Below are 17,549 nucleotides of genomic sequence, written 5' to 3'. Positions count from 1 at the left end.
TAACATTAATCTTTATTTTTTTTTAGTCAAATAAATGCTTATTTATCACTTTTTATGCCTGGCCTTGAACTGTAGTGAAAAAGACAGCCAAAATTTGCCTTCATGAAAATTATTTTCCAGAAGACAATAAAAATGAATGCATACACTATGATATACAGGAAATGAGATAGAAACAACTGGCCAAGGTCATTTTTGCTAGGCTGCTAAAGGAAACCTGCTATGAGGAGTAAGTGTTTGAGTTGAGGCCTAAAGGATGGGACTGAGCCAAACCATCAAAGAGATAAATGAGAAGCCCAAGAGGCAGAGGGCACAGTGATTGCAAAGACATGAAGAGGACATGCTCAGGGAATAGACAGGATCGATATGGCTGCAGTGCCATTTAAGGATAGTGAGAAGTTTACAGTTTCTTCTAAAAGTAAAGAAAAGCCGTTCAATATTTTTAAGCAGGCCCGTGGCACTTCCAGAAAGCAGAATCATGGATAGCTTCATTCCCCTCCCTCAACCTATGCCTCCACCAATTCTGATAAAGGCTGTCTCAGGCAGCACCTTATAGCTGTGGTTGACGTTCTCCTGGATCTGGCCACCTCATTCTCACCATACTCCTTAATTATTTATGGCCATAAATTTCCTTTATGCTCAACCACATAACTTGTACTAAAATTATTTCATATAACTTAAATGAAATTAATTGTCTTAGTCCTATATCCTAACCCCTAAAGGAGTTATTTTAGCACTGTGTCACAAGTAGGGATCTTCGATTTTTTACTTCATTAGAGAGAGAAGATATACGTATATGAAGTTACTAATTACTTTCCTCACTCCAACCATATTCCCCAGACTTCCCTATCTCAATAAAAGTACCACTATCCACGTGATTGTTAGTAATGATTTTTTATTCTTCCATTTCCCTTACTTGCCAACATATTACTCATCATCCAGTTGTGTCATTTTTTCTCCAAAATATATCACAGATCTCTCCTAATCTTTTCATCCTTTCTATTACCATGGTCCAAGCTACAATCATCTCTCATGTGGATTACTGAAATAGTCTCCACGAGTTTCTCTCTGTTGCCATCCTTAATCCACCTAATCCATTCTCCACAAGCACACAAGAAGATTCCTTAGGAACACAAATCAAAAAAAGCTATGCAACTCAGTACAGTTAATGTATGATTTAATGTTGTTCTCTACCTAGAAGACATTTTGCACTCTTATTAACTGGTTTAATTCTTTTGTGTCCATCGAAACTGAATTCGGATATTTCTCCTAGAAGTCCTTGACCACTTTTTCTCCTTTCTCACCAGACTGGGTTGAGCGTCCCTCTGTGTCATGAAGGCATTCTATGCTTCCGTCTATCCAAAGCACTTCATTTGCTTTAATGCATTGTGTGTTAACTTGCCCACATATTTGTTTTGCTCACTAGACTGTGGAGTGCTTGAGGATAGGTCTATAACTTTCATTTACACGTGTGTTCTACTACCTGATAAGAAATTTGTACTTAGTAAACTGTGCTCATTCAGGGCACTCATGAATGAATGAGTGAATAAACACACATGGATTGGGATGATTAGGGAAGGCTTCTTGAAGAAGGTGATACTAGACTTGGAATTTGAAAGATTGACAATAGAAAATGTTAAAAAAGAACCCTTTTTCTTAGAAAAAAACCAGGACCATTTGTTATTAGCTTACGTCAAAACTTTTATCCAAGTTACCTCCTGGAATGCTGTGGGTGATGCAAAGAGGTACACTAATCAGATGCTTTTGGCTGCCTCCAACTCCACAATTTTTCTGAATTATGTTTGAATTAATGACCTGGCCAAATTTCTGTGCTGTGGGATTTTAGCATCTTAAAATCATTACCCTCAATATATGTTCTACTGAGAGACTAAAATACTCTTTAGAACAGCAACTAGTGCTCAGGAAAGCCTCTGGAAAGGTAATAATTCAGCTTCTTTTATGAGCCACTGTGCATTTTAAGCCCTAATGATCAATGAGAAAATAATGAAGCAACATGAAGCCAAATATACCACCTCACCCTCAGAGTCAAGAGATTAACTTTCTGTATAATAGAGATTACAATTTATTACACCACAAGTATTCATAATCTCTAGAATCTGCTTCATCCTTTGGGATACGTTCTGGCAGCGATGATGCAGGATTGCACAACTAAGTCTTGCAGATCTTGATTAAAAAGACAGCATTAGCTGTCAGGAAATAGGTACCTGTATGGATTTAAAAAACTCACTCAAATTAATATATATATATATATATATGAACGTACAGTCAGCCATCCATACCCATGGATTCTGCATTCTCAGATTCAGTCAACTGTGGATCAGAAATATTCGGGAAAAAAAAATACAACAGTAAAAAGTAATACAAATAAAAAATACAGGATAACAACTATTTACATAGTATTTACATTGTATTAGGTATTAAAAGTAAACCAGAGATGATTTAAAGGATACGGAAGGATGTGTGTAGGTTTTATGCAAATATTGCGTCATTTTATGAGGATCTTGAGCATCTTTGGATTTTAGTGTTGGGGGGGTTCTGGAATGAATCACCCATGCATACCAGGGACAATTATAGATTCATGCTATTCATGTATATGCATGTTTCCATGCATATATGTGTATGTACATACATGTCTATACACACAAATAGACAGCTATACACGTATATGTGTATGTGTATGTATACATAAAGTTTGTATAATTTTTGCTCCTTTTATTATTGTATTATAATAATACATGTTTCCAGTTTAAGATTTTTAAGTAGCATAGAAAAGTATATGCAGAATGAAAAGCTTTCCTCTGTTTCCTCAAAATGCCACCCCACATCCAAAGGGGCACACTATCCCATCTTCTGATATTAATATTTCCAGCAGTTAAAATCATAAACCTAATTGTTATCTTAAATATATTTATCCTTTTGTTTGAATATAACCTCAGAGATCTTTTTGAAGGAAATATGTAGAGACATATAATATCTCAGTCTGTTTGAAATTGGCTTTTTTATTATTGATAGTTGAATTGGGTTTGAAATTGCAAGTTCAAGATATTTACATCAGAACTTTGATGACATTGTTCCATTATCAACCAGTATTTGGTGCTGATGGTAGGTGATATGATGATGGTCCAAGTCCTTATCTCTTTAGAAGTAACTTTGTTTTTTTCTTTCTGAAAGCTTATATAATTTCCTTTCAAATTCAGAAATTTTGCGAAGATTTTTAAGTTTTAAAACAGTTTCATTTAAAAATTTTTATTTATACATCTTTATGAGGTACAGAGTTGACAGTTAGTATTTGTGTATAGTATGTGATGATCAAATCAATATGGTAAGCATGTTCATCATTACAAATCATAATTACTTTTTGGGACCCTTACCTAATTACTCCCTACTCCTCCTCCCCCTTTCCTTTTCCCATCTCAAGCACTTATAGGTCTGTTCTTTCCTTCTGAAGGTATAATGTTTTATTTTGGTCTTTCTTTCTTTCTTTGTTTCCTACATGCCACTATGAGTGAGGACATGTGGTATTTCTCTTTCTATTCCTGGCTTATTTCATGTAAAATAATTTTCTCCAAGCTCACCCATGTTGCTGTGAATGGTAGAATTCTTTTCTTTTCTTTTTTTTTTTTTATTAATGACTGAGTAGTATTCCATTGTGTATATAAACCACATTTTCCTTATCCAGTCATCTGTCAACAGACATTTAGATTGTTTTCATATCTTGGCCCTTGTAAATAGAGCTGTGATGAACATGGGAGTGTAGGTATCCCTTCAACATGATGGTTTCCATTCTTTTTGATATACACCCAGAAATGAGATTACTGGATCATATGGTAGTTCTATCTGTAGTTGTTTGAGAAACCTCTATACTGTTTTCCGTAATGACTGTGCTAATTTACAGTCCCACCTACAGTGTGGAAGAGTTCCCTTCTCTCCACATCCTCACCATCATTTGTTATTCTCAGTAATTTTGATAATAGCCAGTCTAGCTGAGGTGAATGATATCTCAATAAGGATTTGATTTGCATTTTCCTGATGATTAGTGATGCTGAGCATTTTTTCATGTACCTGTTGGCCATTTGTATATCTTTCTTCTTTGGGAAATGTCTATTCAGCTCCTTTCCCTATTTTTAAATAGGATTATTTGTTTTTTTGCTGTTGAGTTGTTTGAGTTCCTCATATATTCTGGATATTAATCCCTCGTCAGATGTATGGTTTGCAAATATTTTCTCCCATGCTGTAGGTTGTCTTTTCATTCTGTTGATTGATTCCTTTTCGTGCAGAAGCTTTTTAGTTTGATATAATCCCATTTGTTTATTTTTTCTTTTGTTGCATATGTTTTGGGGGTGTTATGAAGTGTTTGCACAGTTGTATATCTAGAAGTGTTTCCTCTATATTTTCTTCTAGGAGATTTACAGTTTCACATTTATACTTAAGTCTCTAATCCATTTTGAGTTGATTTTGGTATGTGGTGAGATGTATGGGTCTAATTTCATTATTCTACACCAGTTTTCCCAGCACCATTTACTGAAGAGCTGTCTTTTCCCCAATGTATGTTCTTGGTACCTTTGTCAAATATCAGTTTTCTGTAAATATGTGGGTGATTTCTGGGTTCTATATCCTGTTCCATTGGTCCATGTGTCTGTTTTTTTTTATGCCAGTACCATGCTGTTTTGGTTATTATAGCTTTGTAGTATAATTTGAAATCAGGTAGTGTAATGCCTCCCATTTTATTTTATTTTATTTTATTTTGCTAAGGATTTCTTTGGCTATTTGTGGTCCTTTGTTTTTCTGCATGAATGTTAGGATTGTTTTATTTATTTCTGTGAAGAACGTTATTGGTATTTTGATGGGGATTACATTTAATCTGCAAATCAATTTGGGTAGTATGGACCTTTTCACCATGTTAATTCTTCCAATCTATGAACAAGTAATGTCTTTCCATTTTTTGGTGTCCTCTTTAAATTCTTTCAGCAGAATTTTGTAGTTCTCACTGTAGAGATCTTTTACCTTTTTGGCTAAATTTATTCCTAGGTATTTTATTCTTTTGGTAGCTATTGTAAGTGGGCTTGCTTTCTTGATTTATTTTTCTGCTTGTTTGTTGTTGGTGTGTAAGAACATTACTTATTTTTGTGTATTGATTTTGTATCCTGAAACTTTACTAAATTTGTTTATGAGCTCTAGGAGTTTTTTAGTAGAGGTTATGGGTTTTACTATATATAGGTTTATGTCATCTGTGAACACTGATAATTTTACTTGGTGTTTTCCAAATTGGTTGTCCTTTATTTCTTTCTGTTCCCTGATTGGCTCTGACTAATACTTTCCATACTATGTTGAATAGGAATGGTGAGAGTAGGCATCCCTGTCCTGTTCCTGTTCTTAAAAGGAAAGCTTTCAGGTTTTCCCCATTAAGGATGATGTTGGTGGTGGGTTCATCAAATATGACATCTATTGTGTTGAGAAATTTTCCTTCTATACTTAATTTGTTGAGAGCCTTTATTATGAAGGGATGCTGAATTTTGTCAAATGCTTTTCTGCATCTATTGAGATAATCATATGATTTTTGTCCTTGCTTTTCTTGATGTGGTGTATTACATTTACTGATTTGGGTAGGTTGAGCCATCTTTGCATTCCTTGTATGAATCCCACTTGATCATGGTGTATAACCTTTTTGATGACAAGATATATATAGGTTTACATTTTCCCCCATTCTATTTGATACTCAGTGATTTATTTAAGTATAAAGAGATGACTTCTCATGGTCATTGAAATGACATTCTACTGTATTGTTATTATATTCTTTCCTAAATTTCATGTTCTCTCATTCAGAAACTTCTATTAAATGGATGTTAGATTGATGCCTCAATCCTTTGTGTTCCTTAATTTTTCTCATTTTCTATCGTTTCTCCATATTCTGAGAGTTTATAGTTATTTCATTCACAATGAACAATTTAACTTAAACCATGTCCATCCTATTACTTAGCCATTCTATAGACTTTAAATTTTAGAAATCAAATTTGAAATTTCCAAGGAACTTTACTTTTATATTACTACTGTTATTGCCTATTGTACAGTTCATTTTTTATCAATAAAATATCCTCTTTTATTTCTCCAAGGGTAATCATTATAATTGTTCAACTTCTCTTTTATTCCTTTGATTGTCTCTGCCTTTGGAGAATTTTTTCATTTGTTAATCTTGATTCTTCTCTTGCAGGCTGTCAGGTTTCCTGAAATGTCTAACAATTCTTGCTTGTCTGTTCATATTTAGGAAAAAGGGACTCAATTGATAAACATAAAGAGCTCACATGGATTTTCTCTGTAGATTTATATCTCTATTTCTCTGAAATCCTTTCCTCTATGTGAGAAAACTGACTTTAGATTTTGTGTAACACATCAAAAGGTAGCAATGCTTTAAAGTGACCTAGGGTAGTGGTTAACAACATGCGACTCTTAAACCATACTGTGTTCAGGTCTTAGCAATAACACTTACTAGTTATGTGAACTTAAGAAAGTTACTTAATATTTATGTGCTCCAGTTTCCTTATCTCTTAAATGGTGATAATAATAGTACTTACCACATAGGGCTGTAGTGAGAATGAAATGAATTGATTTGTGTAAATAATTCAGAATAGAACTGACATACATTAGAAGTCATGGAATACCAAGAGCACTCACATAAGCTGGGGGACTCTTTCAAATGTGAAAGCAATTCAACATATTTTTATTAGGCATAACTGCCTTGCCTTTAATCTCCCATAACCCCCACTCTATGCAGTTTTTGGAAGTTTGGAGTTACTTTGATCTCTTTTACTTCTCTCTTAGTCTTAAAGACTCACAGTAGCTTTCACCAAGCAAAAATGCACTTTCTGTAGAAAGCAGTTTTATACTAAAATCCACATGCCATATACCTTTTCCTCTGTTTGGAAATATCTGTAGGAGGAGAGGTGCCACCTGATCAAGGTGTTAGGTAGATAGTCACTAATTACCCTGATTATTGCCAGGGTAATCTCTCTATAGCTGCTGATTCTGAGCTTCAGTTTATTTCAAACTGTGTAAGGAAAAGAGCTCCCACCTTTTGCTGGTCATATTTCAGGCTTTGACCTCCTCTGCTTGGGTTTATCAGTCAATATAATTCTATCCAATTATGTTTGTTCTAAAGAATCCACCTCTTTGATGTGCAAAAGAGAGCTATTTTCATTTTCAGGGTTACTTATTAATATTCACATGAATATATTATTACTATCATTTCATAGTTAAAGAGAAGAAAGGAAAATAAAAACATGTGTTTGGTGTGCCATCTTTAACCAGAACTACTGCAAAGATATAATATGAGATAAAAATAAATTGTTTTCCAAGAACAAAAATAACATTGTTATATTTATTAGATTTTTTTTGCAGTTTATATTAACACCCCTCAAAAGGAAATGTGTTTATATACTCCTTTTAATTTCTTTTTCACCAAAAATGTATTTGATCTTAAGACTTATCTTTCTACAGTCATTGGAATAAAATGTGAGAAATTATAATGGTATCATAAAACAATTTATAATTATGAAATTAATATCTGACTTAAAGAAAGATATCTTTGAATATAACTTGAAAGATGTGTGATTGACAAAATCAGTTGTTACTTGTAAAGCATTTCAGTCTCTAGAAAAATATCTTCACTGTGGAAAGTCCATAAAGGAAGATAGTAGGAGAAAAAAAAATTAAATTCTAGATTTGAACCCTACAGGAGAGGAGTTAAAAATTGTGTGGAGTTTAAAAAAACCAAACAAATAAATAAATATGTGAGAGGTAAAAAAATAAAAGTGACTAGAAAAGAGGAGCTCAAATGTTCACATCACAAAGAAATGATTGTTTTGCAGTGATGAATATGCTACTTACCCTGATTTGATTATCACACATTGTATACATGTATTGAAATATAACTCTGTATTCCATAAATATGTACAATCAATATGTTTCAATTTAAAAATAAAAAACAGGAGAAGAGGGAACTAGTAGAGAGGAAGGAAAACAATCAGGGCAGCAGTGGGTCAATGAAGCTGAGGAGCCATGCTTCCTATGTGAGATAAACAAATCTTTGGCCCTAATATAAATAAATAGCCGATATGACCATTGATGATCATGTAGACACAGAGGATAGAGAGTCAAGAGCTAGCAAAGTGAATTTTGCATTTCTGTTTTATACAGCAGATATTGTAATAGCTGAATCTAAATAGTGAGGCAGCGGTATCAGGGTACTACCACCTTGTCACTCTGCATCACGATAAAAAGGAGTCGAAATATTTTTTACTATTTATCTTGAGGTTTGTTTATCATTTTAGGAATCAAAAGCAAAGATGACATGCATTTCAGACTCACTGAAAATTATCCAATGTAATATAAGCATATATATATATATATCCACATATATCTACATATATACATGCACATACATATATATATAAATCTTTATCATATTTATTTTGCTACAGTAAACTATTATATAGAAGTTAGCTTAACATACTACAAAGAAAGAACTATGCAATATTCAGGAGACATATTCTTTCATTTACCTTTCCCCTTAGCACATACATATTGCCACTTAAAAACAAAATCACTTTTATGAAGAATTCAAATGAGCTTAATAAATACTTTTTAAGTTAATTTAATTGTCTGTTCCTGTTCCTGGTTGCAAAGGATTAATGGTTCGGGCCAAGCATAATGAAGATTCAGTCTGCTGTGGAAGCTTTTTCACATAGCCCTGTCTGTATACAGATTCAGACACTGAAACTTCTCCCCTCCCTCAACCCTATCACAGGTGAATACCTGAAGTAACAGACTAAATAGGGGGTTTGGTGCATAAAGAGAGCTCAGGATGAATTCAAAATTCCAATTGCACCAGGAGGCGAAATTTTTATGCAGCCCTATTTCATGGTTACAGTCAAGGGGTTTGGGTGAGCCTTATAAAAATAAATAAACAAAACACAAATATCACCACATTATCCAAATGGGGGGAAGAACTCCAGATGCTGCTAATTATGGTAGATATTTCAAAGTATTAAGGCATATACAAGAGTTTAGGAGACAAAATTACCAAGTGAGTAAGCGCATTAAATGGACAAATATTTCCATATGGTGTATGCACAGATTGGATTAACAAAAACCCCTGTAGACCATTTGTATGTCTCAAATCCAAAATGAAACAGTGCTGTTTTTGAGACAGTACTTTTCTCATCACCCAAGGCATGATAGGTGCCTTTTAATTCTAATGATGTTTATTTTGCTCAAGTACATTAAAGTTTGCATCCACTGATTCATTTGACAGAAACAAGCTTCAGTAAGCAATGCGAAATGAAGGGGATTAACATGAAGGAGAGTTTTCAAAGAACATTTGACAATTTATCAAGGTGACGCAAAGGTATCTCACATCACGCACACACACACATTCACACTACCTACCAAACAATAGTAAAGAATGCACAATCCTTTCTTTCTTCCCCTTTCTCTCTGCCCTTCCTCTCACCAAAATAAGATTATTATCCTTGAAAGAAAAATGTCTATTCGGGTTGGCTAGTTTTTTACATACCGTACTCAACGAACCCCACAGAGATACCAGGAAAAAATAAGTTTTTAAAATGAATAACTATAAAGAATGTTATTTTGTGTGCACATGTGTTTTTAAGGTGCCCTCTTCACGAGTGCTTAAGGACTGTATAAAGAGTAAAGCAATCACTACATCTTCCTTCTTCCACTGACAAGTAGTGGTAACTTAACAAAGCAAGTGTTCTGCTAATGTCTGAGAAATCTAAAAAGGATTGACCTTTTGCTCTGGACAAAAAAAGGGAGGGTGTGGATTATTTTTCTTATTTTATGTCAGCATGTCCTGGAGGAATCCACTTAGTATGGGATTCATGCTTTTAATTGCTTGGAATAGAACATCTGTGGTTTCTATCATATTTTATCATACATACTGTTATCAACCACATGGGAGAATTACACCTAGTAAAGGTTTATCTGTGGACAGATTGTGATAAAATCAGCATACTGTATTCTGACATAATGTTTTCTTGGAGATCACAAAATCTACACATGCAAGAAGTACATTGGTAGAATTGCACTAGAGTTATCATTTAGTTTTGCAGATAATAATTTTAAAAAACAGTAACAATAATAGCTGATGTTTGCTAAGAGCTTATTTTATGTCGTTCTGTGTAAAGTGTTTTGAAAGCATTTAATCCTCAAATCCACCCTCTGGGGCAGGTATTATGCTTCCCTTTCCTCATGAAGAAACAGATCTAGCTAGAGTGGTTAGCAATTTGCCCAAGTTTAGGCAACTAGTAACTGGAGAGACAGAGGGAACCTATGACCTTCTCTTTTCAGTGCCTGTAGTCCGAATCATTGCAAAATACCATTTCTAAGTAAGTTTTGGGCAGGTTATTTTACATGTTTCTCTAAAAGACACCATATTTTTATAGCTTGTCATAGGTGAGTTCTCTGCTCAAGGGATTTTGCTGTCTCAGTGAAATCCAAAGCCATATTGAGTCATAACTACAGAGGGAAGCCCTAAGAAGCTCCAAGAAAATGATGGATTTCTCAGAGCCATCTGAGAATAGGCAGAGTGACTATGCATCAATACCAGGAGGCAAAGCTGTTCTCTTTAAGTAAAAATTATAGAGATAATAAAATCAGATATCATGTAAAGAGAGAAAAATAAAGAGAAGCATCAAACAACTATTTGACAAAGTGCAGTCTTTCAAAATTGTAATGAAAACCGTGTTCATTATACCAAAATACCTTGACCTATTTTCTTTTATGGCATCTCAGTTACATGTTTATGTAGGGATTAAATACATCTTTAGGTAAGGGTTTTCTATAGTTTTGTATAAATGGTTTATGTGTTTATATATAGTTAACATGCTTTGTGTATTTTGCCTGTAAATGTACTGTATGTGTTATGTAAGATCAATATTGATGTATTTTAGGTTTTATAGGTAGCATGCTCTTTTTAGTTATACATAGGAAATATGAATATATATTACACACACACATACACACACACACGAGGGTACTTCAGAAAGTTCATGGAAAAATAGAAGTAAAAGATAATACAAATCTGTGAACTTTTTAAAGTTCCCTCGTGTGTGTGTGTGTGTGTGTGTGCGCGCGCGTGTGTGTGCATTTGTATATGTATATCAGAATCCTATATTTTGTAAATGAAATCAGTAGATTTGTTTGTTACATCTATACATAAATATACTCACACACACATACATAGTGTTGATATATTTACAATGTGTATGTCTTTTGCTCCAAGACTATGATGACAATTTACAATTTTATCTTTTCTTTTGGCCCTAGTCTTTTCACATTGCATGCGTTTGCATGCAGAATTTTTCAACCTCTGACAAAGTTATAAAGTTTATCTACTAAATTATAATGCTATCCATATCTTAGTGTCTCTGACAGTATCTGCTTTTGCTGATGAAGAGCTCAGAATAGCAGTAATTTGCTAGCTCTCTGTGACTAGCTCACAAACAAAATATTTGGCTGGGATGAAAAGTAGTGAGCAGGAGTAAGAGCTGTTGTGGAGAAAACCTAGCAAGAAGTGCCCTTCCTCCACTACAAGATTCATGATGTGAGAAACTAGTCATTAAACAGTGTGCACACTGTGTACTTAGCAGCACCATACTTCTTTGAAAGAGAATCCTTTTTTCTGTTTTGTTTCAGAGCATGGGTTCACAGCTAATTTGCGTATAGTCCTATGGCAAGGAATGCTGGGCATATGGCTGCGTTCTACCATGTGGGCAGAAGAGTTGCCAGCAGAATCCCGAGTATTACCTGTGTCATCTGAGGAACCTCTGGTATAATGGACATAAATTGAAATAATAAAATCTAACATTCTATAGTATGAATCAAAAGAAAAGCTCAACTCTCAAGAATGATTGAATTATTGCAGAATTATTCTTTGGATATTAGTCACTACAAAGGTTAAAAGTGATAGGACTTTGTGTTCCTTTTATTATTAATTCTAAATACTGGAATGCCTAGTATACTTTATTATTGCTATGTGACATTTAATATTCTGCTGATTCCTTTGAATAATCCTTAATTTAAGTTATATTTTCCCATATTATGGGTAAGTTAACTGTGACTCAGAGTGATTAAGTAATTTGTCAAAATTCATTGAGCATAGAATTATTAAAGTAGTGGAGGTGGGAACTTTACCCTAATGTGTTTGATGCCAAAACCTGCCTTCTTTTTATTATGCCATATTATTTCATTGCTAGAAAGAGAAGGAGGGTATTTATTAACTGGACTTCTTGCTTGATTTTCTTATTAAGATCTCCCCTGTGCATTTCTTCCACCTGATACACTGCCTAAGTACACTTTCAAAAAATGCTTTGCATTTCTGTGTAAACATCTGTCATACTTTATAATTAAATAATCTAATTTAAACAATATGTATAAGTAATGATAAAAAACCCAGATCTCCTAGTTTGAGCCATGCAAGCCTACATATAACTTTGTTTCTAATACTTCAGAAACTAAAACTTTAAAGGCAAATTAGTGATCTTTAAGTTAACTCAAAATTTTGAGATAATTGGTATTATATAGGTATAATTCAAGTTCCGTCATATGAACCTTGATATATTTTAACATCCCTTGTATTACATACAGGCCTGTTTGCCAACTCTAAAAGAGTAGAGATACAGTGATAGAAGAAAAGAAGGAAAGGAAAACAAAACAAAACAGAAAACAATTCAACTCTGGGACTATGTGACTAAAAGAAACATTGAACATAAATTCACGCATGAAGACATTTAAAAATATTATCCTGTTGGTGAACTGTTCTCTGTTCCTCAAATTTGATTTTTTATTTCTCTTCATTTTTCTAAGTTTATTAAGATTCTCAGTTTCAGTGGGAGTTGAGACAGTTTGCTGTGCTATCACTTTCCCTCTTCTTGAGACAGGTAGCCTATTATGCAGAGTTCTATGATCTTCAGAAGAAGAAAATGAAAATTAAGAAAGAGAATGTAAGGAAGGCATTAAGGGACTGTGAGAGTTCCATAAACTAGGCAAATTGTTACTTAAAAAGAATCACAGTCAGAAGCACAGGGTTATTTTCGTTAGATTAGTTCTTCGGTTTTTGAAATGTGCATTTCTTATCCTGCAAATTGCACGAGTACAAAAGAACTACACACTTGTCTTTCAATGTGACAAGAATTTTGGAAAGCATTACCCCTTGAGAATGCCAAGCAAGACTATTAATAGTAAAACAAAACTTATTCTGAATCTAAGTCAGTGCTGTTCTTCTATACTGAAATGCCATTCCTAAACTCCTTCTAAAGCCATATTATCTTGCAAAATCTTATCCTACAACTACCAGTGTGAAGCTTTCCTGATTTCCATGCCACCCCTTCCCTCAGTCTGTTTCTACCAGATGGAATTAATTACTTTTGTTTCTCTCAGTAGTGTAGAGTTGTGAATCTGTTTTCTGTGCTAAAGTGCAGCGTACTTGAATACATCTTTTTATCTATCTCCATCTACCCACCTGCAAACATTGAGTGCTTCACATATAGTCGGCACACAGTTTTTGTTAACTTTAGACTGAATTGAATGGTAATTCCTAGCTAAATCTCAGGTCATCTTTACAAGGCATAGTGTGAAGTACAGGGCTGAGATTATTTAGCATATCTAGGTTTTCAAGTTCTATACTCTCATATTCCCAAAGCCACTTTGCAAATTAATGCTGAGATCACCTTGAAAGGTGCCTGAGAAGCTTTTTAGCAGTACAGATTTATGGACCTGAAACTCCAAAGCAGCTTCTGATGCATGTATTTTTGGTAAGATCATCTGGTGCTACTGATGAACAGTCAAGTTTGCCAACCACTGGTTACAGGCAGAGCAACAGAAAGTAGTAAAGAAAAGTACACCAAGCAAAATACATTTTTATCTAAATAATGTATATTGATCTCTTATTACACATAGTGCACAAAATAGTGTTTATTGCTGGCTTCTTCCACTAGAACATAAAGTGCAAGAGAGTTGGAAATTTCTTCTTCACCTCTAAAATTCAATGTCCAGTGCAGTGATAGTGCAACCACTTCCTAATTTGTCCCCCTGTTTACATTCAGCAGCAAGAATTATTTTTCCAAATCAAATTCTGATCATATAATTTCTTGCTTGTAAACCTAAGACTCTGCTTCTCTTCCAGAGTGGTTTCAAACTTCAATATACATCAAAATAAGTTGTGTGACTGAAAAAAATAAATTATTTTCTGTGTTTTCTCACCGAGGTTCCTCTTCCCATTTAACCTTTGTTGGGGACAGGACAGCTCTAAAAAGGAATTCTTAATCACACCAGTGTTGAAAACTCACTTTTATTAAAAAAAAAAGATAGTCAAACACCTTGGTATGGCACTCAGGATACTTCATAATTGGACCCCAATCACTATCCCAGGTTTTTTCTCATAAGACATCGTACTTAAGACATAAGTCTGATGAGACAGTTTGCAATTCTCTAAAAAAATAATAATCATTATTTTCAGGAATTGTGTATACTTTCCCATTTCCAGAACACCCTCTGTCTCATCACTTATATTCAATAAAGTTGTAATTATCACTCAAGATTTAATAGTACACTTACCCATGTTGTAAAGCCACTTACTTTCTCTAGAATTACTTACCTCCTTCACTATCCCCCAAAGAGAATTTGTACTTTTTATAGCATCCATTTTAAGGCATGATAATTTTTGCTGAACTCTCCCATTTAAAGATTGTGAACCTGTTGAATTACATGTGCACATATATGTGCACACATATGTTTCATCTTTATATCACCATCTTCTTGAACACTACTGGGCACATGATGAAGCTTAATAAATATTTGTTGAATTTCACTAAAGATGTTTTAAAATGCAATATATGCAAATACTCAAGTAGGTAGTTGATGTTATAAGTGCTAATTATAAGGCTATAATAATAATTAACAAGTGGAACTTAATTATAATAGTATGCATACCTTAAAAATAATAGTTTGATAATTTTTTGCATCTGATTTTCCATAAAATAATTTTCCCACTTGATTTCTTTAATTCTTCTTATTAGTCAGCCAATAAAGCAAGAGCATCCATTTATATCTTAAGTCCTCTATGTACTCCCATAAAGTCAATCAAATTGGAAAAGTGGGCCTAATTTTTTCCATTTTATTAAATTTATTTTTTTTAGTTGACACATAATAATTGCATACATTTATGGAGTACACTGTGATTTTGGGGTGCATGTGTACAATATGCAATGATCAAATCAAGGTAATTAGCATATCCTTTACCTCAAACATTCATCATTTCTTTGTGTTAGGAATATTCAAAATCCTGTCTACTAGTTATTCAAAATTATATGAGAGTACTTCAAAAAGTTCATGGAAAGATTCATATTACCTTTCAATTCTATTTTTCCATGAACTTTTTGAAGTATCCTTGTACAATAAATTGTTCTTAACTGTTGTCTGCCTACAGTGCTATAGAACACTAAAACTTACTCATCAATTTTGTATACATTGACCACCCTTTCACTATTCCTCCCATCCCCACTATTCTTACCAGTCTCCAGTAACCATTATTCTACTCTCTACTTCTATGAGATCAACCTCTTTAGCTTCCACATATGAATGAGAAGATGTGGTATTTCTCTGTTCCTGGCTTATTTAACTTAACATAATTTTCTTCAGGCTCATCCATGTTGCCACAAATGGCAGGATTTTATTTTATTATTTTTATGGCTGAATAGTATTCCCATTATGTATGTGAGGGTATTTCAAAAACTTTATGGAAAAATAGAATTAAAAGATAATGCAAATCTTTTCATTAACTTTTTAAAGTACCCAGGTTTACACCACATTTTCTTTATCCAGTCATCCACTGATTATTTTGCTATTTGTTTGAGTTTCTTGTGTATTCTAGATACTAATTCCTTGCCAGATGCATCGTTTGCAAATATTTCCTCCCACTCTGCAGGTTGTCTCTTTGCTCTATTGATTTTTTCCTTTGATATGCAGAAACATTTTAGTTTAACATGATCCCATGTGTATTTTCATTTTTGTTTTCTGTGTTTTTGAGATCTTATTCATAAAATCTTTGCCCAGTTCAATTTCCTGAAGTGTTTCCCCTGTGTTTTCTTCTAATAGCTTTACAGTTCCAGGTCTTACATTTAAGACTTTAATTTGTTTTGAGATTTTTTTTGTTTTCTTGTACAAGGTGAGAGATGGGGGTCCAGTTTTATTCTTCTGCATGTGGGTATTCAGTTTTTTCAGCACCATTTATTAAAGAGACTGTCCTTTCTCCAATGTCCGTTCTTGGTGCTTTTGTCAAAGTCAGTTGGCTATAAGTATATGGATGTATTACTGAATTCTCTATTCTGTTCCTTTGATCTATGTGCCTGTTTCTGTGCCAGTATCATAATGTTTTTTTTTTTTTTTTTTTTTTTTGTCGTTTTTTTTTTTTGTGACCGGCACTCAGCCAGTGAGTGCACCGGTCAGTCCTATATAGGATCCGAACCCGCGGCGGGAGCGTCGCCGCGCTCCCAGTGCAGCACTCTACCAAGTGCGCCACGGGCTCGGCCCATAATGTTTTGATTACTATAGCTTTGTAATATATTTTGAAGTCAGGGAGTATGATGCCTCCTACTTTTATTTCCCCCCTCAGGATTGCTTTGGCCATTCAGGGTCTTTTGTTGTTTTATATAAATTTTGGGATTATCTTTTCCTATTTATATGAAGTACATCCCTGGCAATTTGATGGGGATTTCATTGAACCTGCAGATCACTTTGCATAGTATGGTCATTTTAACAATATTAATTCTTCCAACCCATGAACATGGGACATCTCTTCATTTATTTGCGTCTTCTATAATTTCTTTAATCAGTGTTTTGTAGTTTTAGTTGCAGATATCTTTCACCTCCTTTGTTAAATGCATTACTGGGGCTTTTTGTGCTTTTTTTGTTTGTTTGTTTTGGTTTTCTGTCACTGTTATAAATGGGATTTTTAAAATTTGTTTTCCACTAATTCCTTGCTTATGTATAGAAATGCTACTGATTTTCATACATCGATTTTGAATCCTGCAACTTTACTGAGTTTGTTTATCAGATCTAGGAGTTTTATGGTAGAATCTTTAGGTTTCTCTCTATATAAAATCATGTCATCTGCAAACAGGGACAATTTGAGTTCCTCCTTTCTGATTTGGATGCCCATTATTTCTTCCTCTTGCTTAATTGCTCTGGCTAGGACTTCTAGCACTATGTTGAATGAGAGTGGTAAGAGTGGGCATCCTTGTCTTGTTTTAATTTTTAGGTGAAAAGCTATCAGCTTTTCCTAATTCAGTAAGATGTTAACTGTGGATTTCTCATATATGGCCTTTACTGTATTGAGATACATTTCTTCTACACCTAATTTGTTGAAAGTTTTTATCATGAAGGGATGTCGAATTCTATCAAATGCTTTTCTGTGTTCATCTAGATGATCATATTTTTTTTTTCTTTCCTTCTGTTGGTAT

Source organism: Cynocephalus volans, chromosome 4 (assembly GCF_027409185.1).
Source record: "Cynocephalus volans isolate mCynVol1 chromosome 4, mCynVol1.pri, whole genome shotgun sequence".
NCBI classification, from domain to species: domain Eukaryota; kingdom Metazoa; phylum Chordata; class Mammalia; order Dermoptera; family Cynocephalidae; genus Cynocephalus; species Cynocephalus volans.
This window is presented reverse-complemented; position numbering follows the sequence as displayed.